This window comes from Callithrix jacchus, chromosome 9, assembly GCF_049354715.1.
Source record: "Callithrix jacchus isolate 240 chromosome 9, calJac240_pri, whole genome shotgun sequence".
NCBI lineage: Eukaryota > Metazoa > Chordata > Mammalia > Primates > Cebidae > Callithrix > Callithrix jacchus.
In genome coordinates this window covers 51,800,936-51,828,708 of record NC_133510.1, presented here as the reverse complement: position 1 = coordinate 51,828,708, position 27,773 = coordinate 51,800,936, and the positions used below count along the sequence as shown (strand labels likewise).

The 27,773-nt window shown below is 40.0% G+C and overlaps 1 long non-coding RNA gene across 4 annotated transcripts in view; it reads left to right on the top strand.

Annotated features, from left to right (window-relative positions):
- LOC118144213 (uncharacterized) overlaps window positions 1-27,773 on the top strand; it is a 113,639-nt gene that overhangs the window by 29,634 nt on the left and 56,232 nt on the right. For 2 of the 4 annotated variants that reach the window (XR_013522318.1, XR_013522317.1), the window contains 2 exons: window positions 8,578-8,614; window positions 10,456-10,554. This is a non-coding gene — a long non-coding RNA (uncharacterized LOC118144213). Of the gene's footprint in view, window positions 1-5,121; window positions 5,416-8,577; window positions 8,615-10,455; window positions 10,555-27,773 lie in introns of those variants that run through there. The other 2 variants (XR_013522319.1, XR_013522316.1) reach the window with 2 other exon arrangements.

Genomic DNA, 27,773 nt, shown 5'->3' with positions numbered 1-27,773 from the left:
GAATCTGTTCTATGCCTCTCTCCTAGTCTCTGGCGTTCCGTGGTTTTTGCTACACCATCCTAATCTCTGCCTTCATCTTCACATTGTCTTCTCCTGGTGTGCATGTCTGACTTCAAGTTTCCCCTTTTTATAAGGACTCCAGTCCTGTTGGACTAGAGGCCCATCCTACTCTGGGAAGACCTCATCTAATCAGGTCTGCAACAACCCTATTGCCAAACAAGTTTACATTCTGAAGTGTTGGGGGTTAGGACTTCAACACATGAATTTTGTGGTTATGCAGTTCAAACCCCTGCAGTCAACAGGGAAGAGCTCTCCGCGGCAGAAAAGAAAGACAGACATTTCAGTGGTAGAAGTGTCTCTTGGGGCTGTACAATCATTCAGTATAAACAGCTGGTGCTCAGCCCTGTGTGAAGTTGGCCTTGTCACAGTAGCTTAGGCTGGGAATGGAGACAGAAAAACTCACATGGATTGTGTTTGTATATCTTGTTACTCATCTGATACTACATTTGAAAGTGCAAATTCAGTCTCCCACACAAGAAATGGGGCAGGAGGCTTTTTTTATTTCTTGTGCTTTGACATTAATGTGATGATCACTCTAGTTTAGACTTCTGGGTCACAGGGCAGAGGATGGAAATTTGGATAGTGTGAAAGATTTATATAATCATCTCACATGTCAGAGCTGCATGGAAATTTTAGATACTGAAAAAGTATCCTCTGTGTTTTCATCCATTCATCCATCCTTTGCACTGTGGTACTATGGTACTGTGGGCACTGTGATAGCTAATGGCAATAGAATCAGGTGATAGAAAAAATATTTAACCAGGCCGGCACAGTGGCTCATGCCTGTAATCCCAGCATTTTGAGAGGACAAGGCGGGTGGATCACAAGGTCAGGAGTTTGAGACCAGCCTGACCAACATGGTGAAACCCCATCTTTATTAAAAATACAAAAATTAGCCAGGCGAGGTGGCCCATGCCTGTAATCCCAGCTACTCAGGAGGCCGAGGCAGGAGAATGGCTTGAACCTGGGAGGTGGAGGTTGCAGTGAGCTGGGATCACGCTGCTGCACTTCAGAGTAATAGAGTAAGACTCCATCTCCAGAAAAAAAAAGAAAAAAAAGATTTAACCACTCCTGATATCAGGGCACTGGCCAAAACCAATAACATCAGTAAACAATTGGTATGGTCCCCTGCCAATGCACTAGCTACCAGCCACATGTACAATACTTAATAACCAGCAATTGTCCTAGGTCTCACGAAGCTGGCAGCTGGCTAATAGAAATATGATGCATACACCTGTGTCATTTAAAAGTTTTGTTTTTTATTTCTATTTTTCTAGAGTATGGGGTTTCATTTTGTTACCCAGGCTGGAGTGCAATGGTATGATCATGGCTTACTGAAACCTCAAATTCCTGGGCTCAAGGAATCCTCCCACCTCAGCCTCCCGAGTAGCTGAGACTACAGTGTGCACCACCATGCCTTGCTATTTTTCAAAATTGGTTTTTATAGCGATGTGGTTTTCCTGTGTTGCCCAGATTGGTCTTGGACTCCTTGCCTTAAGCAATCCTCCAGTACTGGCCTCTGAAGTGTTGAGATTACAGGCATGAGCCACTGCACCTAGCCAATTTAACGTTTTTTAAAAAGCTATGTTAAAATGTAAGAAGAGACCACTGAATTTAACAATATATTTTGTTTATCTCAATTTATCATTTCAACATGCAATGAATATAAAAATTATTAATGCAATATACCACATTCTTTTTTAGTACTAAGTCTTCAAAATCTGGTATGTATTCTAATGCATTTAAAGCACACCTTAATGGACAAACCACATTTCCAGGGCTCAATATTCACATGTGGCTGGCACCTACCATATTGGATAGCACAGGCCTCAAGGATAAACGGATATCAGAGATCTAGCTCTCACTTTGTTAGAAAGAGAAGAGACCTACACAGAATAAATGTCCTTTGAGGGGCATTTGAAAGAGATGTAGTAGGGAGATCATGGATTGAGAGAAGTATATTCAAATACTAAATGAATATATTTTTCATTTCCCTTTCCTCCAACTTGAAATCATGTTTTCTTGCAGCCTTTCTGTCAGTGTGAGTCCCAGAAAAGTGGCGAGTATAAATAACAATTTGGGGAGAAGGAAATAATCTGAGGCAAGGCCCTGAAAAACAGGATAAAGAAATAAAAGAAGATTCTTCTAATATGAAGAAGAAAAGGACAGATAGAAGGGAGGGAGCAAGAGAGAGAGATGTCAGTGTCCTTGCTTTCTCCTACTCTCTTAGGGTTGAACTGTGACAACAGGTGAGGTCTAGAAATGTGTGTAAGCATGAGGGAATGTAATGAAATTGGTAGTAGTGGCCCGCTTCCATAAAGCATATGAAAGGGTACTAGAATATGCATCCCCAATATATGCCTCTTTGGCATATGAGTTATTTTGAACTAAAGCCATTGAGAACCAGCAGATGTAGGGAGAACTCTCAAAACAAGGCACAGTTTTCTTTTTGTGAAGGAAAGGTTGTTAAAATGTGCGCACTGACTGAAGAGACTTCCCAAACAGGCTGTGAGCAAAATGACTGTTTATTCACCTGGGTGTAGGTGGGCTGAGACCAAAAAGGAAGTCCGCAGAGGGTGGTGGGTTAGGAGTTGGTTATATAGGTTGGGGCAAGTGGTCAGTTAAAGGTGGTAATCTGTTTTAGGGAGGGAAAGGGCATCACAGGATGCACGGTCACAAGGGTAGGGATTATCTATTACAAATAAGCATGATCATAAGGGAGGGTGGGTGTTATCGGTTGCAAGCAGAGGAGTTGCAAGCAGAGGGGAGAATTACATAGTAAATTACATAGTTACACGGGTGGGGGTCTTGAGAAACCTAAGGTCCAGGGGGGATGTTTCACAAGGCTGAGCAGGAACAATGGTTGCAGGTTGAAGCGGGAGAGCAATTAGTTGAGGCAGGAAAAAGTTGTTTCACTTTTTTCTATGGCCACCCGGTTACTTGTGGTTACCTCAGACTTTCTGGCTTCTGGAGACCATCCAGAGGTGTGCGTGCAGGTCACCAAGGCTATAATGGCCAGGCTTGGACTCAGAGGCCTAAGAAAGGTTACATTTATAAAGGAAATTTCCATTTGTAAAAGGTGTCTTCCTCCACCACAGCAGGACGAGTAGGATTCTTAACAGTTCTTATCAATGGAGAAGGCACATAATTAAATCTTTATAATCTTATTAAACAACGGTTGGTTACTATACTTTTCCTGGTTATCCTCCCATAATGACCACCCAGAAGCTCAAACTTTCTTTCCTTTATTTAGCTTAAGATGTTATACAAGCCCAAGTTCTATCCATCCCTTGGGGTTACTCATTACTGGGTGCTCCCATGTGTACATACATGTGTTAAACTTATGTTTGTTTTTCTCTTTTTAATCTTTTGCAAGACTAATTTATAGGGCCCCAGCCAGTAAACTTAATATAGGTAGAGAAAAAAGGTTTTCTTCTTCTTCCCTTCGAGAGCTTGGGGAAGAATGTAAGCTTCTGCATTTAAATTGGCACCATATCTCAGAAGGTGAAAGAAAGGGCAATGGGGTAGAATGGGGTAGAATGGGATAGAGTGGGGGAGGGGGGCGAGGAAGAGAGAGAGAGAGAGAGAGAAAGAGAAAGAGAAACAGAGATAACAGGAAAGAGAGATGAGCCTGAGGCTGTGGGTAACACAACCTGCTCAGGATATCACAGGGCCTCTGTGTGCCCAGTGAGGGGGTTTGGAGACACTCAGAGGTCGGATTACCATTAGGGGCTAAGAATCAGAATAAATAAATGAATGATTTGAGGACCTGTTAAATGGAAGCAAATGACTGGAATCACGGACTGTAATAGCTGATGTCAGCTCAGTGTCCCTGAAGGCCTGGGTGATATTGTGATATAGAATATATATTTGGTTTTCACTCCCAGTTCCTGGCCCAGAGCTCCTAAAATCCTGGCAATTTCCTGAATGATAGGGGTAATATAAACATCTTTTGTTATATTTTGTCTTAGTCCCAGGTCCCCAACACAGAGCCTCTAAGACCCTTGCAATCCCGACAGTGATGAATATCTTTTGCATGGTAATGACATGAGTTGTGGCTGGGGTCCCTAGAAAGCTGGGGGCGGCTCACCATAAAGACGAGGGCATAAGGAGAGAGCTGGAACTTTCATCCCCATTCCCTGATTTTTGAAGAGGGGAGAGGGGCTGGAGATTAAGTCAATCACCAATGGTCAATGATTTAATCAACCATGCCTACATAATGACTTTTTTATTTTTATTTTTTTTGAGACGGAGTTTCGCTCTTTTCACCCAGGCTGGAGTGCAATGGCACGATCTCGGCTCACCACAACCTCCGCCTCCTGGGTTCAGGCAATTCTCCTGCCTCAGCCTCCTGAGTAGCTGGGATTATAGGCATGCGCCACCATGCCAAGCTAATTTTTTTGCATTTTTAGCAGAGACGGGGTTTCACCATGTTGACCAGAATGGTCTTGATCTCTTGACCTTGTGATCCACCCGCCTTGGCCTCCCAAAGTGCTGGGATTACAGGCTTGAGCCACCGCGCCCGGCCAACATAATGATATTTTAATAAAAACCCTAAATGACAGCGTTTGGAGAGCTTTTAAGTTGATGAACACAGTAATGTGCTTGGAGGGTGGTACGCCCAGAGAGAACATGGAAATTCCACACTCCTTCCCACATACCTTGCCCAGTGCAGTTCTTCCATGTGGCTGTTCTTGAGTCGTATCCTTTAGAAGAAGCTTGTAAATGTAAGCAGTGTTTTCCTGAGTTCTGTGAGTTTGCTAGGAGCTGTGAAAAAAAGTTCTGAAAAAGGAATTTGGAGGAAAGAGACTTTTTTTCCAGTAAATAGTTTGCAAACTGGCAGAAGCAGCCTCTGGAATAAAAGTAAGCTACTTTCCAGAGAAAAAAAGAGAGAGTTCCACTTTTACACCAAAATTCAGGTCCAGGTTCCCGACCAGGTCTATTTATACAAATGGGGATTGAAACTCACTAATTCTGATTGGTTGGCACAGCTAAGTTCTGATTGGTCAATATAGCTGATATTTGATTGGTTGGCTTCCAAGCCCTGCACCAGAAGTCTCTGTCAGATGATTCTAACACCCAGTAGGGGTGTTTCAGGCCACGGTTTATCCTGTTACCAACAACAGGAACTGGTTTGACTTAATTGTAGAAAGGGAAGTCCTGTGGTACTTTTACAATATCCTTCTGAGAACACAGAGTAAGTGACTGCCCCCTCACTCAGCCATGCTGCCTGGTTCTGTTTTAACGTTGAGCACCTCGAAATGTCCATTTGTCAAAATGGGAACCCCTGATTTATAGCCAGTTGGTCAGAGCATGGGAGGTCTGAACTTGGGATTGGCATCATCTGCAATCAAGGTAAGTCTTGTTGTGGGGCTGGGCCCTTAACTTATGGAATCTGATGCCGGCTCCAGGTACATAGTGTCAGAATTGAATTGAATTGTAGGACACCCAGTAGGTGTCCTGAGAGTTAGAGAATTGGTTAATATGGGACCCTCCTCCCCTCACCAGTGTTTGGTGTCCTGTGGATAGAAGTAGATCTACCCTTGTAGCTAGAAGACACACAAGGGACCAGAGTACATCGTAGAGGGCCAAGGCAAAGCATTGTAGAGGAGGAAAACTTGCCTCCTTCTACCTTTTCAGGTTCTTGTTGGTCTAGAAATTAAATTGACATAGGATTAACAGAAGAAAACAGTTTTAATTATGTACATGTGCATGGCAGTCCCACAAAAGAATGATACTTAAAGAAGTGGTCGGATGAGGTTTATATATCACCTGGAATTACAGAAAAGAATAGGGATTTGGGGTTGAGGGAAATTATAGGCAGGTGGGAGAAAAGGCCAAATTAAGGGGAGATGGCCATGAAAAGCACGTTAAACAAAGTAAGGTTTGTTACGTTTTCTCGGTTGATTGAGTCCCTAGAGATTTAGTTGACTTTTTCTTTCTGGTGCAGAGAGGGAAACACCACTACAAATGGAAGTTTCCTTTATTGATGTGAATTTCTCTTATAAAAGGGTAATTTTTTGGACATTTTCTGCCTGCAGTTTCCCAAAACAACCAGCTCAAAATAATATGCCAAAAAGGCACATTTTAGGGTGGCATATTCTGGTCTCCCGCAGTTGTATTTTGGTGTGGTGTGTCCTGACCCCCATTATCATCTATTCTTCAGCATCAGCAAAAACCTGGAGAACTCGACCATTGCTGAGGCTTATTTATAATGGTCAGCATCCAGTCTGGAAAACAGAACCCATGCCAGACAATAGAGGGCATATATTACGGAAAACAGTGGAAGAGGTGTTGGAAAAGTGAAAAGGGGGAAAAGGTGAGGCAACCTCTAGATTAAAAGCAAGAAGCCTTCATCTCTAGGGCTTCAGTAGATCCTTGCAGGCAAGATGTTCAACCCAGCTACTCTGTATTTCTCTAAAGCACTGTTGTACCTGTAACAAGGAAGAGAGAATGGAGGTATCTGAGGAATAAAGACTCACTGATAAAGTGAATGAGAATGAATGTAAGATCTGACCTTACATTAAGTCAGGAGTGGTAAAAGCAGCCAGGGGCAACACTATGAGAACGGCAGACAAGGGGGAGTGGCCTTGGAGAGGCCTGGGACTGCTCTGGCCAGGTTATGTGGTCTCCATCCACAGAGGTAAGGAATTGGGCTCAGAGCTCTTGGCTTATCTTAAGTGTGAAGGAGAACCAGGTGTGTTTATTTACATTTCTAGGAGAACAAGCTCTCTGGGAGGCCATTCTTGACATGCAAACTACCTGGGGGGTCTGGCGCCAGCATTTCTGGTGGCACTATTGTTGTTGGCAGTTCTCATTCCTCCAAAACACTTTTTCCCAGAGAGCATCAGTGAGGCCATAATTGAGGTAGGGAGTGAAGAGGCTTTGAAGAAAAATTCTCACTGTGCTTCAGAGGACTTAATGCCTATTTTCTGCGAGTGATATTTCAAGAAGATAAGGACAGATTCTAATTTCCCTTGATATCCTCACCTAACTTAATCTAAAGGGACAGATCTCAGCCAAGGTCTGCTGGTACTTTTTAGGGAAACGTTTCCATCATTCTCTGCATTGAGCTATAAGAAATGAAAGGTAAAAAAATCATTTGAGACAAGAGAAACAAAAGGAAATGATAGCTTTGTAAATGGTAATATATACTCCTACAGCATTGGTGTTCAAATACTGTTTCCTGCACTGTCAAAGCCAAGGTCAGGGATTTTATTTTATGCAAAATTGTAAATGATGATTCAGAAGTCATTTAGTTGATAGAGGAACCCCTCACCCTATTTACACTTTTCCTGTTCTCATTAACTTCTCCACCAGTGTTGCTACCATCATAATTCATTTGGGGGATATTGTGTGCTAGGATTTGTAAAACTGGTTATCTTTTTAAATAAAAATATTTGAGGTAAGATAGGTTGAAAAAGATGGCAAACAGTAAAATCCAGGGATTATTTGTGGATTTCATCATTCTGGGCCTATCCTATTCTTCTTAATTATCTATAAGCATTTATGATTATAATGCAAGTAATTTCTAGTTTCTGGAAGTTATTTTTATTTTTTTCTGGGCTTGAAATTACTTTTGGAATTCAGTAATTTCTTATCTGAAGAAAAATGTTCTTTTATCATAAATTCCCACTTTAGGATAAAAATGCTATTGAAGTTACAGTATTTACATTTTTCTGTGGGATGAAACTTTGCTTTTCATACTTTGAACTGGCATTTCTTATAGTCATAGTTATGGTGCTTGGGGAGAAAAACATGCAGAAGAAAAGGCCCCTAAGGTGTTAACCCCTTTCTTCCCCAGAGGAAGCCACACTGAGGAGTGCACACTTTGCTCATTTGGCAGTCTGGGCCCCATGAGCAGCCTAAATGCTATAATTTAAGGGGCCCTGGTCCTAATCTGTCCTTGTCCCTAGAGGCCTCTCTCATGCAAAAAAAAAAAAAAAAAAGTCTTCTGTTTGATGTGCTACCTGAAATTCTGCCAATTTGTTCTTTGAATTATTGTCCTGGCCTTCTTTTTGAAATGCACATATCTCTGGGTGGGTTAGACAGTCATTGCCAGATAAGAATTGATTTTTAACCAGATTGATTTCTGTGGACTCTAAGGCTTCTTGGAGGTTATAATGGGAGACAACAAAGGACAGCATTTCTGGAGCCTCTGTGAGGCAGGGTTGGTGGGGAGAGGCAGAGAGAAAAGTGCCAAGGTGCATACAAGCAGCATGCAATACCAAGGAAGTCACCAGGGCCAATCTGGCTTATTGGAAATATTGCCTAGAGCATATCCAGCTGTTGATTGAACCATAACTACTTTTAGAAAGAATATCCTTCATTTGCAGAACTAGTAAAAACATCTTTGGAACTGCACTTCCAATTAATTCAATGACTGTTTATTAAGCCATTGTCGTATATGGGATATTGAGTAAGATTGTGTTGGCATTTACTGAGCACCCATTTATTACATGATATAATTTTTGCCTGTGCTATTTTACCTAATCTCCTCATCAACCCATTTTGCAGGTGATGAAACCTAAAGCAAGAGAAGTCAAGTTACCAGGTAGGGAGTGACAAACCTGGAATTCAAGTCTAGTTCTAGCCTTGTATTTTTAGAAACCATGTTTCTGAGCTTTTAATCTGGTCTGTGTGAAACTGCCTTGGCAAAAATTATGACAGTGAGAAAAACCTGACATAGGAAAATTATGACAAAGAGAGAAATCTGACCTAACTGATTTCCTCTTGCTTCTAACCCTAAGCTGCCCTTGTACATTCCTGGGAGTAGGCTAACAATAGGAAGAATTTAGTTTATAGTTTAACTTAGAAACAAATGTGACAAACCCCCTTCTAGTTTGTGGATCTGACTACCTTTGTAAAACTAACAAATTAGCCACAAGATTAGAAATTGTGGCTCAGGAGTCATGCAGCCAGAGGCCGCAAGATTCCTAACCTCCCCTGTTGCTCCTATGGATAACATCACTATTGTAAAACCTAACATTGGTGTTCGAGGTATTTTTGAGATCCTACGTTCTGATGGACCAGCTGGTGCCACATAGACTAATAAACTGCATCATCTGGTCTTGTAGGCCCCACCCAGAAATTGACACAGGACAAGAAGGCAGCTTTGACCACCCCCCATGATTTCATCCCTGACCCAACCAATCAGCATTCCCCATTTCCTAGGCTCCTGCCTGATAAGCTATCATTTAAAACCCCTAGCCTCCACATTTTCAAGGAGCTGATTTGAGTAATAATAAACTCCTGTTCTCTTGTTTAGCTGGCTCTGCATTTATTAAACTCTTTCTGTATTGCAAAAATCCACTGTTCTTGGTGCATTGGCTTTTCTGAGCATTGAGCAAGATGAACTGTGGGTGATTACATGTGTGTCTAGAAGAGACCTAATATTATGTTGTGGGATCATCTTTCTGTAGAGCACATAGCACTTTTTAAAAAGCGCTGAGTACCCCAGAACTTAAAGCATATATATGTGTGTGTATATATGTATATATGCACTGAGTAATTACACGATAGGGAAATATCATAGAAAATCTAATGCCAGGTCTTGCGTGTCTCCCTTGGGTAAAATTATCTTCTATAATAAGGTCAGGTGAATTTTTTAGATGCAAATAACATGCACATGGGATATGAGAGATTACAGAACTCACAGCTGATGTATATATGTGCTGCTAGTTAAAACATTGAGAGATGGCTGGGTGCGGTGGCTCACACTTGTAATCCCAGCACTTTGGGAAGCTGAGGCAAGCAGATCACCTGAGGTCAGGAGTTCCAGGCCAGCCTGGCCAACATGGTGAAACCTTGTCTCTACTAAAAATACAAAAATTAGCTGGTCGTGGTGGCAGGCGCCCATAATCCCAGCTACTCAGTGCAAAAAATCCACTGGAAGCTGAGGCAGGAGAATTGCTTGAACCCCGGAGGCAGAGGTTGCAGTGAGCTGAGATGGCACCACTGCACTCCAGCCTGGGTGACAGAGTGAGACTACATCTCAAAACAAAAGAAAACAAAACATTGAGAGAGAATTTGTTAAAATATTGAAGAATATATTTTTTTGCAAGCAAATATATTTAATGAAGCCATAATTCCATTAAGTGGAATATGAAGAACCCATATTTCAGAACAAGCCTGACAGAAGACTAATACTTTCAATAATTGAAGTATTTTTTAAAACTTTTTAAGGATAATTTTAGCATGCCAGTGCACAATAGAAATAACCTTATTCCCTGCTAATTAGAATGTGTAATTCTGAAAGAGGCATACATCATCTTAATTAGAAATAAGGTTTATGATGTTGTGATAATGGCCTTTGGTTTAATAATTTGCAGCAAGTTAATTTAGAATGGGAAACAGAAACCTGACACAAGACTGTTTCTCTTGCTTCTGGTTCAGGTCTTTTAGTCCACATGGTTTACTCATCTTTCAACTGCAAGGCAGCTTTGCATGGAGGATGGTAAGACTTTGGGCCAGCCCAAGTCAAGACTGAAGGAAGTAAGTAGTGGTCACATTGCTGAATCCTTCTCCTTTCCCTCTCTCAACTATGCTCCACCTCCTGGTGCTCTGGTCTTACCTGCTTTGCTGTGGGCTGGGTGGGAGTTTGCCAGTCATTGCTCTTTGGAGCACACCAGGCAGAAAGACACCTACTGCCAAATCCATCTCCTCCTATTCCTCCACCTCTCTCTTCCACTCTACTCAAACTCAGGAAGAGTGGCTGCTTCCACCTAGTTACAAGGAAAAGATTGGATTACATCTAGAAACACACAGAAAGGATGGGGAGTTTGTAGAGTTACCCAAAGCACCTAGCCTGGGGAGAGTGAGTGGAAATCCAGCTGTGCCTCACCTACCCTATCCTGTCCTTTTTTTTTTTTCACCTAGTGGCCCCACTGCCCTCAACCAGCATAGGATGTGGCTGTGTCACCCCAGAGGGGGACTTTGTGTCTTTATCTGCCTGGTGTTCTGCAGATACCATTTAGGCTCTGCCTAAATCATTACTGCAGTGACATAGTACTTTAAATAAAGATTTTATTCTTCGCTACAGGTCCAATGCACTATCCATTGTGCCACAGAGCCACTTTAAAGATTTTGTTCTAAATGCCCTTGTATGCATTCTCTCATTTAAAAATTACGATAGTCTAGTCACTTAAAATGGATCAGAGATCATTTATTTCTACTGTACAGATGAGGAAGCTGAGACTTTTATTGAGACTCCTTTTTCTAAGGTGCTAGATCTTGATTTTGAACCATGTTCTTGTGATTTTATGTTGTCCTTTCTACCCTTCCTTTGTTGGAATAGATTCACTGTGAAATGTGAATGACTAATAGTATTTTTAAAATTATTTATTATTAACTGTGCATACGTATATGAAAATATAGACAGTAGAATAATAAACTCATATCTATTATCCAGATTCAACAATTATTAGATTTGGTCAAAATCTGTAAGTAAATCTCAGGTACCATGGCTTTTCATCTTCCATATTTTAGTTTGTATGTCTTTAAAAAAATAGATATATTCTTGTGTAGCCACAATGCCATTATCATGCCTAACAAAATTAATAATTATTTTTTGGTATCATCTAATAGCCACTTCATATTCAAATTTCCTAATTTGTCTAAAGAAATTATTTTATTGTGGCTATGTTCAAATTGGGGTTCAAAAATGTTTCCACTATATTATCCCTTCTTATTTTCAATTTTTTTACTTCTGTCTATTGTTTAGAAGCTTACTGACACATTCACCATCTTTGACACACATACACATACACACATAGACATATTTGCTGTTGGGGAATCAGGTGGCAGCTGGCATAGCCCTTGTGTTCCAAGAAGATGATAAGACCACATATATGGGAAACAGCAGTGAGACAGTGCTAAGATAGAATTGCAAGGTTAGGCAAGTCTTATTTATGCAGAAATATTCTTTTGAGAACCTGAAATATACCAGATTCTGTGCTATATGCTAGAGATAAAAGTGAAGATTAAGTTTAAAGTCAGAGGTTGGGAACAGACATTAAAATAAATAGCCATAAAGGGCATTATTGTACGTTGTCTTCTACTTGTTTCTACATGTCCTACCTTTCAGATTGACTTGCTTTTGGTACTGTATCTCTAAAATGAAAATTGTCTGTTCTCATTGTTCCTTCTCGTCGTTTTCACATAAAGCTGTGTGTTATTTTGGATAGTTCTAGCTTTATTAAATGAACAACTGAGGTCTTTGTTGTGTGTAACTGTAATCCTTTGATTCCTTTCACTATTATTTACTTTCATCTTTTATTATATTTGGTTTTTATTTCTTATGAAGGATAAAATTTGGATTAAGGCCTGTGATATCGAACATGCTGGATGGCTGTTAGAGAGAAAGCCAGCTGCTTGCCTGAACAGTTTTACAATAGTACTGACAAAATATTAATGTTGGTTTCTGCATTAGGTAATGCTAGCCATGTAGCAAATGTCTCCCAAAATGTACAGGTTATTTAGAGCCGCAGTTTTCTTATTGCATATAAGCTTATGTGTGGTAATAATAAAATATTATTACATGTTTCTTTTAGGACTTCTGTGAAGAAATAATACATATTGACACATTTTACAAATTAACTTGCTAAACTAGTGTTAGTATCAACAGCAGGCTCAGAGTTGGCAGTGGCATCAGCAGTAGTAGCAGTAGTAGTGGTAGTGGTGGTAGTAGTAGTAGCAGTAGTAGCAGTAGCAGCAGTAGCAGTAGTAGTAGTGGTGGTGGTGGTGGTGGTAGTAGTAGTAGCAGTAGCAGTAGTAGTAGTGGTGGTGGTAGTAGTAGTAGCAGTAGCAGTAGTGGTGGTGGTGGTGGTAGTAGTAGTAGTAGCAGTAGCAGCAGTAGCAGTAGTAGTAGTGGTGGTAATAGTAGTAGTAGCAGTAGCAGCAGTAGCAGTAGTAGCAATAGTAGTAGTGGTGGTGGTAGTGGTAGTAGTAGTAGCAGTAGCAGCAGTAGAAGTAGTAGCAGTAGTAGTGGTGGTGGTGGTGGTAGTAGTAGTAGTAGTAGCAGTAGCAGCAGTAGCAGTAGTAGCAGTAGTAGTAGTAGTAGCAGTAGCAGCAGTAGCAGTAGTAGTAGTGGTGGTGGTAGTAGTAGTAGTAGTAGCAGTAGCAGCAGTAGCAGTAGTAGCAATAGTAGTAGTGGTGGTGGTAGTAGTAGTAGTAGCAGCAGTAGCAGTAGTAGTAGTGGTGGTGGTAGTAGCAGTAGCAGTAGTAGCAATAGTAGTAGTGGTGGTGGTAGTAGTAGTAGCAGTAGTAGTAGTAGCAGTAGCAGCAGTAGCAGTAGTAGTAGTGGTGGTGGTAGTAGTAGTAGTAGTAGCAGTAGCAGCAGTAGCAGTAGTAGCAATAGTAGTAGTGGTGGTGGTAGTAGTAGTAGTAGCAGCAGTAGCAGTAGTAGCAATAGTAGTGGTGGTGGTGGTAGTAGTAGTAGTAGTAGTAGCAGTAGTAGCAGTAGTAGTAGTGGTGGTGGTAGTAGCAGTAGCAGTAGCAGTAGCAGCAGTAGCAGTAGTAGCAATAGTAGTAGTGGTGGTGGTAGTAGTAGTAGCAGTAGCAGCAGTAGCAGTAGTAGCAGTAGTAGTAGTGGTGGTGGTGGTAGTAGTAGTAGTAGTATCAGTAGTAATAGCAGTAGCAGCAGTAGCAGTAGTAGCAATAGTAGTAGTGGTGGTGGTAGTAGTAGTAGCAGTAGCAGCAGTAGCAGTAGTAGCAGTAGTAGTGGTGGTGGTGGTAGTAGTAGTAATAGCAGTAGCAGCAGTAGCAGTAGTAGCAATAGTAGTAGTGGTGGTGGTGGTAGTAGTAGTAGCAGTAGCAGCAGTAGCAGTAGTAGCAGTAGTAGTAGTGGTGGTGGTAGTAGTTGTAGTAGTAGCAGTAGTAGTAGTAGCAGTAGCAGTAGTAGCAGTAGCAGCAGTAGCAGTAGTAGCAGTAGTAGTAGTGGTGGTGGTGGTAGTAGTAGTAATAGCAGTAGCAGCAGTAGCAGCAGTAGCAATAGTAGTAGTGGTGGTGGTGGTAGTAGTAGTAGCAGTAGCAGCAGTAGCAGTAGTAGCAGTAGTAGTAGTGGTGGTGGTAGTAGTTGTAGTAGTAGCAGTAGTAGTAGTAGCAGTAGCAGCAGTAGCAGTAGTAGCAGTAGTAGTCGTGGTGGTGGTAGTAGTTGTAGTAGTAGCAGTAGTAGTAGTAGCAGTAGCAGCAGTAGCAGTAGTAGCAGTAGTAGTAGTGGTGGTGGTAGTAGTTGTAGTAGTAGTAGTAGTAGTAGCAGTAGCAGCAGTAGCAGTAGCACTAGTAGCACTAGTAGTATTAGTAGTAGTAGTTACTATGACTCTTGTCAAAATGTCAGTGAACCATCCTTGCTAATCTCTGAGCCTGGGTTTGTTGTCAGAATGCAAAGTTGAGAAAGAAAATCTGGTGATCTCATTCTTGTTTTTATATAGCAGTGATTTACTTCCTACAGGAGTCTGTGATTGGGAAGAATTAATGATTTGGTTCAGGGAAAGCCTGAGTTAATGAGAAAACTCTTCTGTATTCATTGGCCTCTGCTTTGTTTTATGATAGAAGGTGCCCTTGGGAACACTGCACTGGATACTAATGCATCCTCTTTTTCTGCATTCATTGCTAGATGTTATTTACGTTTATGCTTGTTTATTTTTCTTTAGTAGCCTCTGAATAGATTTATCTTTTTATAATGTATGGCACTTAATAATTACAGCTCTGAGCAATTTGTAAAAACATTTGCTGGACGTCTCTCTAAGTTCTACTACAATGTACATCAAACGAGTGAGCACAGGAACCACCAGGGGGACCTTAATAAATTTTTGTGTTCTAGGCCTACCATTACAGATTGAATTGTAGGTCTGAGAAACGTCTAGTCATCAGGGATGTTTGTTAAGTTTTTCTGCTCAATTAGCTGTTCAAATATGCATTCTTGTGACACATTTTTAGCGATTACCCTAGAAATTTTAAAATGCATTCCTGACTAACTATAAAATACCTTCCTTAAGTTTTACCCAAACAACGAAAAAGCTTATGATGCTCTAACTTTAGTTACTGCCTCTTGCTCTTTGTGCTATTGTAGTCATATATTCATATATTTTAATTTTTACATATGTGTTAATTCCCACAGAACATATTATTACTGTGTTTAAAGTAGTGAAAGTAACTTTTTTTTTTTTTGAAATGGAATCTCGCTCTGCTGCCCAGGCTGGAGTGTAGTGGCAGGATCTCGGCTCACTGCAACCTATGCCTCCTGGGTTCAAGCAATTCTCGTGCCTTAGCCTCCCAAGTAGCTGGGATTACAAATGTGTGCCACCATGCCTGGCTAGTTTTTGTATTTTTAGTAGAGATGGGGTTTCACGATGTTGGCCAGGCTGGTCTCGAACTCCTGATCTCAGGTGAACTGTTTGCCTTGGCCTTCCAAAGTACTGAAAATACAGGCATGAGCCACTGTGCCTGGTTGAATTTGACTTTATATTTCCCTTTCCTATTGTGTTTCATTTCTTCCTGTAATTTCTGTTAGCTTTCATCTGGGGTTGCTTTCTCTAAGTTGAAGAACTTCCTTTAGTACACTCACAGTAAAAGTTATTTCAGCTTTTGTTTGAAAACATCTTTATTTCACTTTTATTTTTTGAAGGATACATTTACTGGGTATAGTATTTTAGATTGGCTTTATTTTTTTTACCACCCCCCTTGCATCCCAGCATATTAAAAATGTTATGTCTTTGTCTTCTGGTTTTCAATTTCCTTTAAAAATTCAGCTTTCAATATTGCTGTTGCTCCTTTGTAGGTAATGCATTTTTTTTCTCTGACAGCTTTTAATATTTTTTTTCTTTTTTAAAATTTGGATTTTTATACTTTAATATTATGTTCTGGCATGGCTTCCTTTGTTTTTATCCTGCTTGGTGTTTACTGAATTTCTTGAATCTGCCAGTTGATGTCTTTCATCAACTTTAGAAAACAAAAAACTATTTTCTCTTCAAATACTACTTCTATCCCAATTTCTCTTTCCTTTCCTCTGGAACTCCAAATATATATACATATTAAGCTTTTGACTGTCTTCCATGTATTTTTTATGCTCTGTTCTTGTCATTCTTCCTATTCTCTTTGTGCTCCTATATGGATATTTTAAACTGTCTTTTAGCTCACTAATTTTATATTCTTTTGTGCCCAGGTCACTGTTAAGGATGCCCAATTATTTAATCTTAGATATAGTATAGTTTTATTCTAGAATGTTTATTTTATTCTTGTATATAATTCATTTCTCTATTGAATTTTTTCATGTTTTTGTCTATTTTGCCCATTTCTTTTTCTTTATTTTCTTTAACATTTTAACTTAGTTATTTTGAAGTGTTAGTCTACTAAGTCCAACGTCTGGATCATCTGTGGGTACATTATCTACTTCCTTTTCATTTGATTTTGATCACATTTTCCTGCTGATTCATATGTCTGTTAACATTTGATTGTATTCTGGTCATTGTATCTAAGAGAATAGTAACAGCACTGCGTGATGCCTTTTACCAGGGAGTTCCCCCTTTTCCTCTACTAGATAGATAAAATATATTATCCTGTGGTAATTTTTCTGGCAACTCTTGTTTAAAACCTAAAATAATTGTGAAACTGTGCTACTGTGGTCTGTGTTCATATTAAAAATCGAGACCAAGCAAGTTTTGCCCTTCTTTTCTGTGGGCTCATGATTTGGCCTTGCACCCAGGGACTAGGCTGAGCCAGGGTTTAGTAAAAAAGTCAGTCTACTTTTGTTTGCTATTATTCTTCAGACCTGGTCTATCTATGCAGGCTTTTGATTCACATTTTGGAAGGTGTCTTACTTTGGCCTGCAGCTTTTTCCCTTTGAGGATTTTGAGGTGTTAACTCTTTAAATTTGCCTGCTCCCGGCAAATTTAAAATATGGGAACTGTCTTCAGGGAGAGACTAGTTGTATTATTGCAGACCCCTTCTCTCCAGTGGGACATTATCTTCAAGGCAAAAAGAGTATGTGGAGATTTCACTTGGCTTTTCTAGCCTAGCATCCTCAAGCCTCCAGCCTCCCAAGCTGTTTCAGAACATAGCAAATGATCAGTGGTAAAAATCAGTCTTGCATTTGGGTCTCCTCTAGTTTGCAGTCTTCCAGATCTGTGCAGACACCAAAGGCTCTGCTTGTTTCACTCTCCTTAGTCCAAGAGCCATGGGCCTCTTAACAGTGGCACTTATGTCTTGCCAAATGCCTCAAGTGAAAAAGATAGGTGACTGTGGTCAACTCCCCTAGGAAGTATTTACCCACCCTTCATTTTGGAATTCATCGTAACTTCATAGCCTCTAGAGAACTCTGGCATCTTAAAATAAAATTTTTTGCAATTTATTTACTTTTTGGTTAATGCAATGGGAATATTGGCCCTATATAACCTGCTTTATCCCACCTTACTTTTTTTTTTTTTTAATGCTTTAAGTTCTAGGGTACATGTGCAGATTGTGTAGGAGGATTGTTACATAGGTATACACATGCCATGGTGGTTTGCTGCATCCATCCTCCTGTTGTCTACATTAGGTATTTCTCCTAATGTTATCCCTCCGCAATCCCCCTACCCCCTGCTATCCCTCCCCTAGCCCTCCCACTCCCCAGAAGGCCCTGGTGTGGGATGTTGCCGTCCCTGTATTCATGTATTCTCATTGTTCAACACCTACTTATGAGTGAGAACACCCAGTATTTGGTTTTCTGTTCTTGTGTCAGTTTGCTGAGAATGATGGTTTCTAGCTTCATCCATGTCCCTGCAAAGGACACGAACTCATCCTTTTTTATGGCTACGTAGTATTCTATGGTGTATATGTGCCACATTTTCTTTATCCAGTCTATCATTGATGGGCATTTGGGTTGGTTCCAAGACTTTGCTATTGTAAATAGTGCCTCAGTGAACATACTTGTGCATGTGTCTTTATAATAGAATGATTTATAATCCTTTGGGAATATACTCAGTAATGGGATTGCTGGGTCAAATGATATTTCTAGTTCTAGATCCTTGAGGAATTGCCACACTGTCTTCCAAATGGTTGAATTAATTTACATTCCCACCAACAGTGTAAAAGCATTCCTATTTCTCCACATCATCTCCAGCATCTGTTGTCTCCAGATTTTTTAATGATTGCCATTCTAACTGGTGTGAGATGGTATCTCCATATGGTTTTGATTTCTGTTTCTCTAATGAGCAGTGACGATGAGCATTTTTTCATATGTTTGTTGGCTGCATAAATGTCCTCTTTTGAAAAGTGTCTGTTCATATCCTTCACCCACTTTTTGATGGGGTTGTTTTTTTTCTTGTAAATTTATTTAAGTTCTTTGTAGATTCTGGATATTAGTCCTTTGTCAGATGGGAAGATTGCAAAAATTTTTTCCCATTCTGTTGGTTGCTGGGTCACTCTATTGATAGTTTCTTTTGCTGTGCAGAAGCTCTTTAGTTTAATTAGATCCCATTTGTCTATTTTGGCTTTTGTTGCCATTGCTTTTGGTGTTTTAGTCATGAAGTGCCTAGGCCTATGTCCTGAATGATATTGCCTAGGTTTTCTATTAGGGTTTTTATGGTATTAGGTCTTATGTTTAAGTCTTTAATCCATCTGGAGTTAATTTTTGTATAATGTGTAAGGAATGGGTCCATTTTCAGCTTTCTGCACATGGCTAGCCAGTTTTCACAACACCATTTATTAAATAGGGAATCCTTTCCCCATTGCTTGTTTTGTCAGGTTTGTCAAAGGTCAGATTGTTGTAGATTTGTGGCGTTACTTCCGAGTCCTCTATTCTGTTACATTGGTCTATATTTCTGTTTGTACCAGTACCATGCTGTTCTGTTTTGATTATTGTAGCCTTGTAGTATAGTTCAAAGTCAGGTAGTATGATACCTCCAGCTTTGTCCTTTTTTTTGCTTAGGATTGTCTTGGCTATGCAGGCTCTTTTTTGGTTCCATATGAAGTTTAAGGTATCCCACCTTACTTTGAATGGTACTGATGCTAGTGATTGGAGGCCCACAGCTTTAGTCTCACTACCTTTTGTTTCAGAAAATGCAATATACTTGCTTGGAATGTATAAATTTTGTATTAATCTACAAATAAAGATTTAGGATTTAAATATGTTACTGAGAAATGTGCATGAAGACATCATCCTTAATCATCTTCTGAGAACAAAAGCTGCTTTATTCTAAATTCACTGTGCTATGGGTCTTAAAATGGTATACACAGTTAAACAGAATTATATACAATTCCAAAGTGTTATTTTAATGAGTGAATTTGTTTGAAAAACATAGTTTTTGGAAGCTTAATATCTAGTAACTTATTTGAAAAAGATTTCAAGTTCATTTATAAAAAGAAAGAAAGATAAAAATGTAAACCTTGAAGAAATTAATCTCCTGTGGATTTAGCCTCTTTCATTTTTAAAAATACGTTTTCATCTTGTAAAAAGCCACTTTATTGAGGTATAACTTACCTTTTAAAAATTGCAGCCATTTTACATTTATATTTCAATGAGCTTTTGACAAATGTATATACCTAGGTAACAATCTTCACAGTTAAGATAAAAAACATTTCTCAGCTGAGTGCAGTGGCTTATGCCTGTAATCTCAGCACTTTGGGAGGCCAAGGGAGATGGATCATCCAAGGTGAGGAGTTCAAGACCAGCCTGGCCAACATGGTAAAACCCCATTTCTACTAAAAATACAAAAATCAGCCAGGTGTGGTGGTGAGCACCTGTAATCCCAGCTACTCGGGAGGCTAAGGCAGAAGAGTTGCTTGAATCCGGGAGGCCAAGGTTGTGGGGAACCAAGATCACACCACTGCACTCTAGCCTGGGTGACAGAGTGATACTCCATCCAAAAAAAAAGAAAAGAAAAAATAAACTCCTCAAATATTCCACCTTTTGTTTTTACTCTTATATAGGCATTCCACAGCAGCTAGTTACTTAGTTTTCTTCCTCTTCTTCACAAGTTACTTGTTCCTGACTCACATTTATATACATTCCTACTACTGCTTCTGAAATACTCTCTCACAATTTGAGTCCTCTGATCTCTGCTTCCTTTTTCTTATGTCTAAATTGCTTTTTTTTTTTTTTTTAGATGGAGTCTTGCTCTGTTGTCCAGGCTGGAGTGCAGTGGCACGATCTTGGCTCATGCAACCTCTGCCTCCTGGGTTCAAGCAATTCTCCACCTCAGCCTCCTAAGTAGCTGGGACTACAGGTGCATACCACCATGCCTGGCTAATTTTTTTATTTTTAGTAGAGATGGGTTGGTCTCGAACTCGTGACCACGTGATCTGCCCACCTCAGCCTCCCAAAGCGCTGGGATTATAGGCGTGAGCCACTGCACCTGGCCCTAAATTATTATTCATCTGGGGGAATGGGTTGGACATGTATATTGCTCTGTAAATCTGTTTTCTAGTTGATTAATATTTCTGTACCCTGACTGCCCTCCTTGGAGACAGAGATCTATTTCTCTTGAAATTCCCTAGAGGACCCTTTACTATATTTTGTTCAATAAGTTCTACTAATAAACACAATTTGAAGAATGTAAATACACTTTATTTTTTAAAGTTCTAGACTCACCCCAAGCAGCCTCTGTGGGACTCATTCTATGCAAAGAGTTCCGAGCATGCACCCACAGCACACACGGTGCCATTAGCTCATCCAACCTCTCAACGTGATTTCATACCTGACTGGTATGAGATTGTCTTTATAAAAGCATTGACCCATAGCAGTGGCAGCATCTGTCTATTAGTGTGCTCAACATTAAACTGGAATTTTAATGCTAATAATTAACTAGAACAATATCTCACTTGGACAGAAGCCATTTCATCTTCTCCTGTGAGCTAAAATGTTATTTGAACAACTATCAAGGCCATAGAAGTAGAAAGAACATTTTGATATTACAATGTTTTAGCAAAAGTAAAAGAATAAATTCAGGTTTCATGAAAATATTAAAGGTAATGATCATTCTGAAATGGCGTTGGTTAATGCAAAACGATCTTGTTACTAAAATGGTATTTCAGTTTTCTTCTGTTTTAAAGCCAAGTGAGTCATAATAAAATGATATTGGTCATTATATCTTTATTGCTAATACAAACGTGAGTGGGCTTTTAATAATATTCAAGAAAACCTAGAGAAATGAAATTCACAAATTTTATTTAAAATCGGTACTAGTAATTTTCTTTCATAGCATTCTGTAGGAATTCTTAAGTCTGCTTTGGTTTCCTCTTTTGGTCAGGATAACCTTAAATGAAGAGCCTAGTAACTATAGAAATGCAGAAAAAGAAAGAAAGACAGAGGGGGTAAGAAAAAGAAAAAGAAAAGATCTGTGTAATTCTTGACCCGTAAATCAGCTGATGACAATCAGGAGTCGTTAGAGGTCAGAGTAGGAACATAAAGCAGGACACAAAGCTTTATTACAAACATACTAAATCCAGGGGATTTCCTATGTGAAAGCCCATTTAATTCCATATCACTGTTCAGTTATATGTGTGTGTGTGTTTATATATATATAATTATTGTATAGATAAGGAAACTGAGATTCAAGGCAGTTTCATTGATTAGATTAGAGTTACAAAGAGCCGGGGTCTAAACCTGTATATTCTGACCCAAAGTTTTATGTAACTACAGCCCATGCTGATGTCTAGCTTATTGGAGTCATAGAATGGGGCTAAAGAAACAAATCCTCCCTCTTACTTACTGTGTTATTATTTGCCAACATACATGTGAGATTATACCCATCAGTGTCAAACTTAGATATGATAATCCCAGGTTTTTGAGGTTTCCACTTGTTTGACAAGTTTAGCTATCAAAAAGCTTCCTGACTGTTTTAAACAGAATGCCTTGGTCATCTGAGAATAGGACACCTTCACTGGGCACCGACAGGGACTGTCATCTTGAAGTGACACCTTATAGCCTTCCTAATTGTGGCTTCTTTTAATTTTCAGGAAGATTCCTCCTAGTGTAAGCATTGAGACTGCAGGGCTCAACCCTGGCTTGAGATTGACAATGGTGGACTTTGTAGGTGACGAAAACCCAGTTAATAAGCTGAATGTACAAAAATGGTCTCTAAACTTTGGAAATGGGGCCAGGTGGTGATGACAAAGATAAATGTGGTTGGTTCGCCCTCTGCATGTTGGCTTTGCCCTGTACTAACAGCTTCCTTCTCACATTGTCACCATCTCTCTCTCTTCTTTTTAACACGTTATTTGAATTCATGCAGTGTGAGTCAGTTTTGCAGATTAGGGCATATCAGGAATACAAAGTTATGGAGGCAGAACTTGTGTGGCCAATGAGTTTTACTTTTTGGGAACTAGATTACATGAACCAATTTATTTGGTGATCATTTGGTTCCGATTATGTAAATCTGTAGATAAATGTGAAATAGGAATGCCTGATAAAGATATATTGCATATGTTGCATGAAGTTATCTGCTAGTACCATTTAATAGTTTTAATAAGAACAGTTAACTTTTGTGAGTGCTCACTATGTGTAAGGCATTGTGCTGAACTCTTTATTTAATTATTACACCATCTTTATGAGATAGCTATGATTATACCTATTTTAAAGGTAAAGAAATGGAGATTTGGAGAGGTTAAGTAATGCGAAGACACACAGTCACTAAGTGGCAGAGCTGGGACTGGAAGCCAGCTCTGTATGACTTGGAAGTCTATGCCCTCAAGCACCACATTATTTGGAGTAAGGCAATACCCTCCAAACCCGTGAGGTGTTCATTTTCACCTTCCAAGTTCCCTGGCAGAACCAGACATGGAATCCAGATTTTCAAGTCTCAGTTCTTTACAAGCTAATTGACTGACTTCACTTCTTTGGAATTAATTTGCTTTTTTTGCATTTTTCAGAAAATAGGATTTGAAGGAAAACATATGCTAATAAAAATTATTGTTTCAAACTACAAACAAAGTGAAAACTGTGCATTTGATTACTTTGTAGTCCATTCTGGTGAACAGAAATGAAGACTGTCCAAATCTAGGGCCATACTTGCTTCTGATCTTTCTTTGCCTAATATCAATACCATATCATTACAAAGAGGGTGTTCAGACCCAAGAAGCCTCCTTACACATGGCTACTGATTTTATCATAAGAGAAATCTCAGTGGGAATGCAGACCATGTCCATTTGCGGGGCACATCCACTCATCTTCCTAGTTCTTCCCGTGGGGGTCAGGTCAGGCTGTCTCGTGACTGCTGTAGGCTTCCACACGCTACTGCTTGCAAAGGCAGCTGATGTTAGCATGGGTTCCAATAAATAAAATTGGTTAAATGGTGCTATTGCCATGTCGGCTCTTTCAAATTGCACAAAGAAACTCTGAGAGATATCAGCTATATATATAGTCATCATACTTGTTAAAAACAATTCCTCATGGCCGGGAAAATAAATCATGACTTCCTTAAGTTCTACCAGAATTGTTGGTTGGCATTTCTGACTGAATTCACTCACTTTTCACTACAAGATTCTATAAAAATAATATTGCATCTATTCCTGGGACTTTTACTAGGCATTGAAGCTTTCTAACATTCAACTGAGGTACCTTAAGATCACTTCTAAAATTGGGTCTCTTTGCTGTAACAGAAAGGTCTAATTTGGGAGTTAAATGCATTTTATAGGATTTTAAAACTTTACTTTTGCCTCACAAAACTGACTGGCTTTGTATTAAGCATGAGCAAACATTTCTGTTATACAATGAATTTCCTGTACCGTAATAGTGTATGAATAACTGAAAAGCTTCACGCCATTAGAATCTCAATATAACCCTTACCCTATAATAAATGTGGATTTCTACTTCAAAGAAAATATGGACTTTTTGGATCATTCTACATCCTAGTGAAAGGAAGTGAAAAGGTGAGAAATTGAATCAAAGATAATTTTGGTTAGAAAATTCCATATGGCGTGGAATTTGGAAAAAACAAAGTCTTTGTTGGAGATGAGCACATTTTTATTTGGGACATTGTATTAATTTCCTATTGCTGTTGTAAGAAATTACTCCTTTCATAACGGCTTAAAAATTATCCATTTATTTTCTCTGAGTTTTGTATGTTATAAATCTGGTAGGCTCAGCTTAGCATCTTAGAATGCTGAGGTGTGGGCAGGGTTGTGTTTCTAACTTGAGGCTCTTGTGGGAGAATCCTTTCCAGTCTCACTCAGGAGGTTGACTGCATTCAGTTCCTTGCAGTTGTAAAAATTAGGCCCTTATTTTCTCACTGGACGGTGGCAGAATGTTGTTCTCAGTTTCTAGACCCTATCCACATTCCCTCTATCATGGCACAATTCCTCTATCTTCAAAGCCAACAAGAGCTGGCTAAATGCTTATCTCACTCCATCTCTCTCCGACCCCCTTCCCTCCCAGGCTCATATTTCTCTCCTTTTGCTGCTTCATCTCTCTGATTGCAACTAGAGAAATAGCTCTGACTTATGGGCTCAAATGATTAGATTTGGCACATTCAGCTAATCCAGGATAATCTCCCTATTTTAAGATCTAGACCCTTAATTATATCTGCAAAATTCCTTCGTAGCAGTACCTGGATTCCTGTTTGGTTAAATAATCTTAGAGTGACATCTTTAGAAATCTATTTTCCTTTGAAATGAATACAGCAGAGGCCATCCATGAGAAACTCTTTGGCTAGAAGTGGATGGACTGCAAGGTTTGATTCAGAATTCCGTATCATTGCTGCCTCTAATGTTTTTAATTAGTACAAGGAAACTAATCAATAAACTACTTGGCCAGCACATAGAAACATTTTAATACGTAATCAACTGATACACATTTACTGACACGAAGAATTATTTTTGTGTTTGCATTGTCATTAGATACTTGAGTTATGGGAGAACTGAAAGAGAGTCTTTCCCTTTTAGTAGTGTTGCGCTACATGCCAGTACCTCAGAGGTCTCAGCAGAAGATCATTATTGCCTTAACTCTCAAAGTACTGACTTCAGCTGACATAGTCCACTGGGGATAGAGTCAGAAATGAAGACGGCTTTCCCAAGGGCCTCACCTGGTGCAGTGGCATTGAGAAAGTGATGACCCAGATCTGAGATCTCCTGGAAAGTTGAAGTTCAGTCTCAAGAAAGGTGAAGAAATAGGATTGTGGAGAAAAACTCCAAGGGCTGGGAGTAGGAGTTTCTCTAGGTTTACCGGAGAGTAAATGAAAGGGGGACCTGTAACTGAATTTGGGGGAGGTTGGAGAGTCTCAGCTCTCTTGAGAGGATGTTCTTCCAGGCTCTTGGTCTATCACTCACCCAGGAATGGGAGAGGGGACCACGCTGGGTGCGGTGAGCAATTAAATAAATATCAGACCCCAAAGAGTTTTGCAGAAAGTGATTTATTTAGGCAGAGAAAGAGAAAAAGGAGAGAGAAAAAGATGAGAGACAGAAGCTTCCACAATATTGTGGAAGGGGCTCCAGAGATGAAGTCTGCCTGAATGTGGAGGACAGGGATTTTTAACCTGGGAGGAATTCCCACCCTCTTCAGGTTTTCTGGGCCCATGAAAGGAGTTCCCTTAAACTTCCACTGAATCTTTGATTTTTCTCACGTGTGTGAAAATTTAGACAAAGACCTCTAAGATCCCAGATGGAGTGGTGGGGGCATGGCGCTGGGAACTTCTTGCCTTTGAAACTATGCCCCCTTTTGGACCCAGGAAGAGAATACATTCCTTTAGTCCCCCTCTGAACAGGAAAGTCGAACTTCTGTTGGGACCCAGGGCGTCGATCGCTCTTTAGCTACTTCCTGCTGAAATGAGGCACAGAAAGGGAACTGCAGTTGAAATTTCCTCCAGAGGGGAGTCTTTTAAGGGTGTAGGTCGATTCAGAGGTCCACAATAGAGCCAAGGACATCTGGGGTTCCAGTTGTAGGATTATTTGTGGCCTTAAGATTCTAGAAGAAATGAATGTTACAAGAAGGTTAAAGATGAAAAGCCCAGAGGCCAACAATTATAGAATGATTATAGACAGGCCTAGGAGAGGATATAGCCAGGACGGCCAGTTGTTAAACAAGCTCCACGATATTATTTCTTGAAGGTCTTTAGTCATGCATTTGATTGATCCCTGAGTTCTTTAACTTTGTTTAAAACAGCACTTAATTGGTTTATAAAGTAGCAGCATTTCTTCCTAGAGACAGGTTCTCTCTTTCCGTTGTTAATAGATTTAGGGCCCTTTTACTTTGAAGAGCTATGGCAGCTAAAGAGTTAAGCTGTTTTGCAGAGTGAATTAGCAACCAACCTTTTTATGTTATTAATTAACTCCTGAGATAGCTTATAGTAACTGAATAGTAGTAGTGACTTTTCTAATACCAGCACCAAGTTTTCCTATTATTCGACCACCTCCTCCTTATGGAAGGAATAATTGGAGTTTGAGAGATAGCAAAATTAAGAGCTGTAGTCCTGCTAATGCCAGGATATCAATTAGACTCATGAGTGGTTACTTTCCTGAGGATCTTGTTGGAATAGCAGATGCAGATCCTTTAATGGCTCGTAGGTGTATGAAGGGTCATCTCCTGGAACTTCAGGCTGCAGCGTGGAGGGTTTATGACTTTTTTAGGAGGTGTCCAAGACTTTAGCTGAGTGTGATGAATCCATGAGCTAATTCCCACCAGCTTAACTGCCGTTGGAGTAGACAGAATAACTGAAAATGGTCCTTCCCTAGATGGGCCTAGAGAAGGAGAGTCTTAGGGGAGAGACTTAACAAGCACCAAGTCTCCAGGGCAGGAGAGAAATACTGAGAAGGCCATGCCAGTGTACAGGAGAAGCTTAACCTCCTGGCCCTCTATGGTCAGCTTTCTCCGGGGCTCTGTGAGGGTGACAGCTAGTGCTGGCACTTGCCCCAGGGACCCTCAGTCCTGCAGTTGGGTCATCTGGTTAGACACTTCAGGCCCTGGGAACCTTTGTCCCATGGGACAGTGTGCTTTCCAATGATCCCCTCAGCACAGTGGGCAAGGACGGGGTGGTGGTCCATTCCTCTGGGGACAATTTCTTATAAAATGTCCCTTCAGATTGCACTGGTAGCAAGTTCCGCCAGACTGGCAGCTAACCCGAGCCTTTCCTTCATTTGAGCCCCTGGAATCTGCTGGCCTGAAGGCCGTGACTAAGGCAGCAGCCTTTCTCTGGTCTCTCCCGTCTCTTTCAGCCTGTTCCTCCTGGTCTCTATTATAAAACACCAAGGTTGCTTGGTTCAGGAATGATTCTAGACTCTGTTTGGGCCCCAAGGCCAGCTTCTGGAGCTTCCTTTTAATATCTGTTGCTGACTTCATAATAAACTTTTCCTTTAGTATTAACTGGCCCTTGATGGAGTCTGGTGACAGTGGACTGTACTTTCTTAAAGTCTCCCACAATCATTCAAGGAAAGCTGTTGGGTTTTCTTTCTTTTTTTTTTTTTTGAAAAAGAGAAGAAGAAGGGGAAAAAAAGAAAAAGAGGGAAAAAGGAATATTACTTCATTCCTAAAATGGGTTTCAATAATGGCCGATCAATATTTTGAGTGTTTAAAGTGGTTAATGCATATTTTATGTGTTTAAAATGGAGACCTCTATTGTGTTTATTTGTTCTGGCTCTGAGTTCAAGTCCTGGATATCATTATCAATTTGTTGTCTTGTTGAATCTAAATCTCATTATGTGTCTTATGTATCTGGGTGTTAAGATCTCTTATTGTTGCATTAATCCTTTTACCCTTGCATCCTTGTAGCTTTGAAATCGATTTTATTAAGTGTGAGAATTGCAACTCC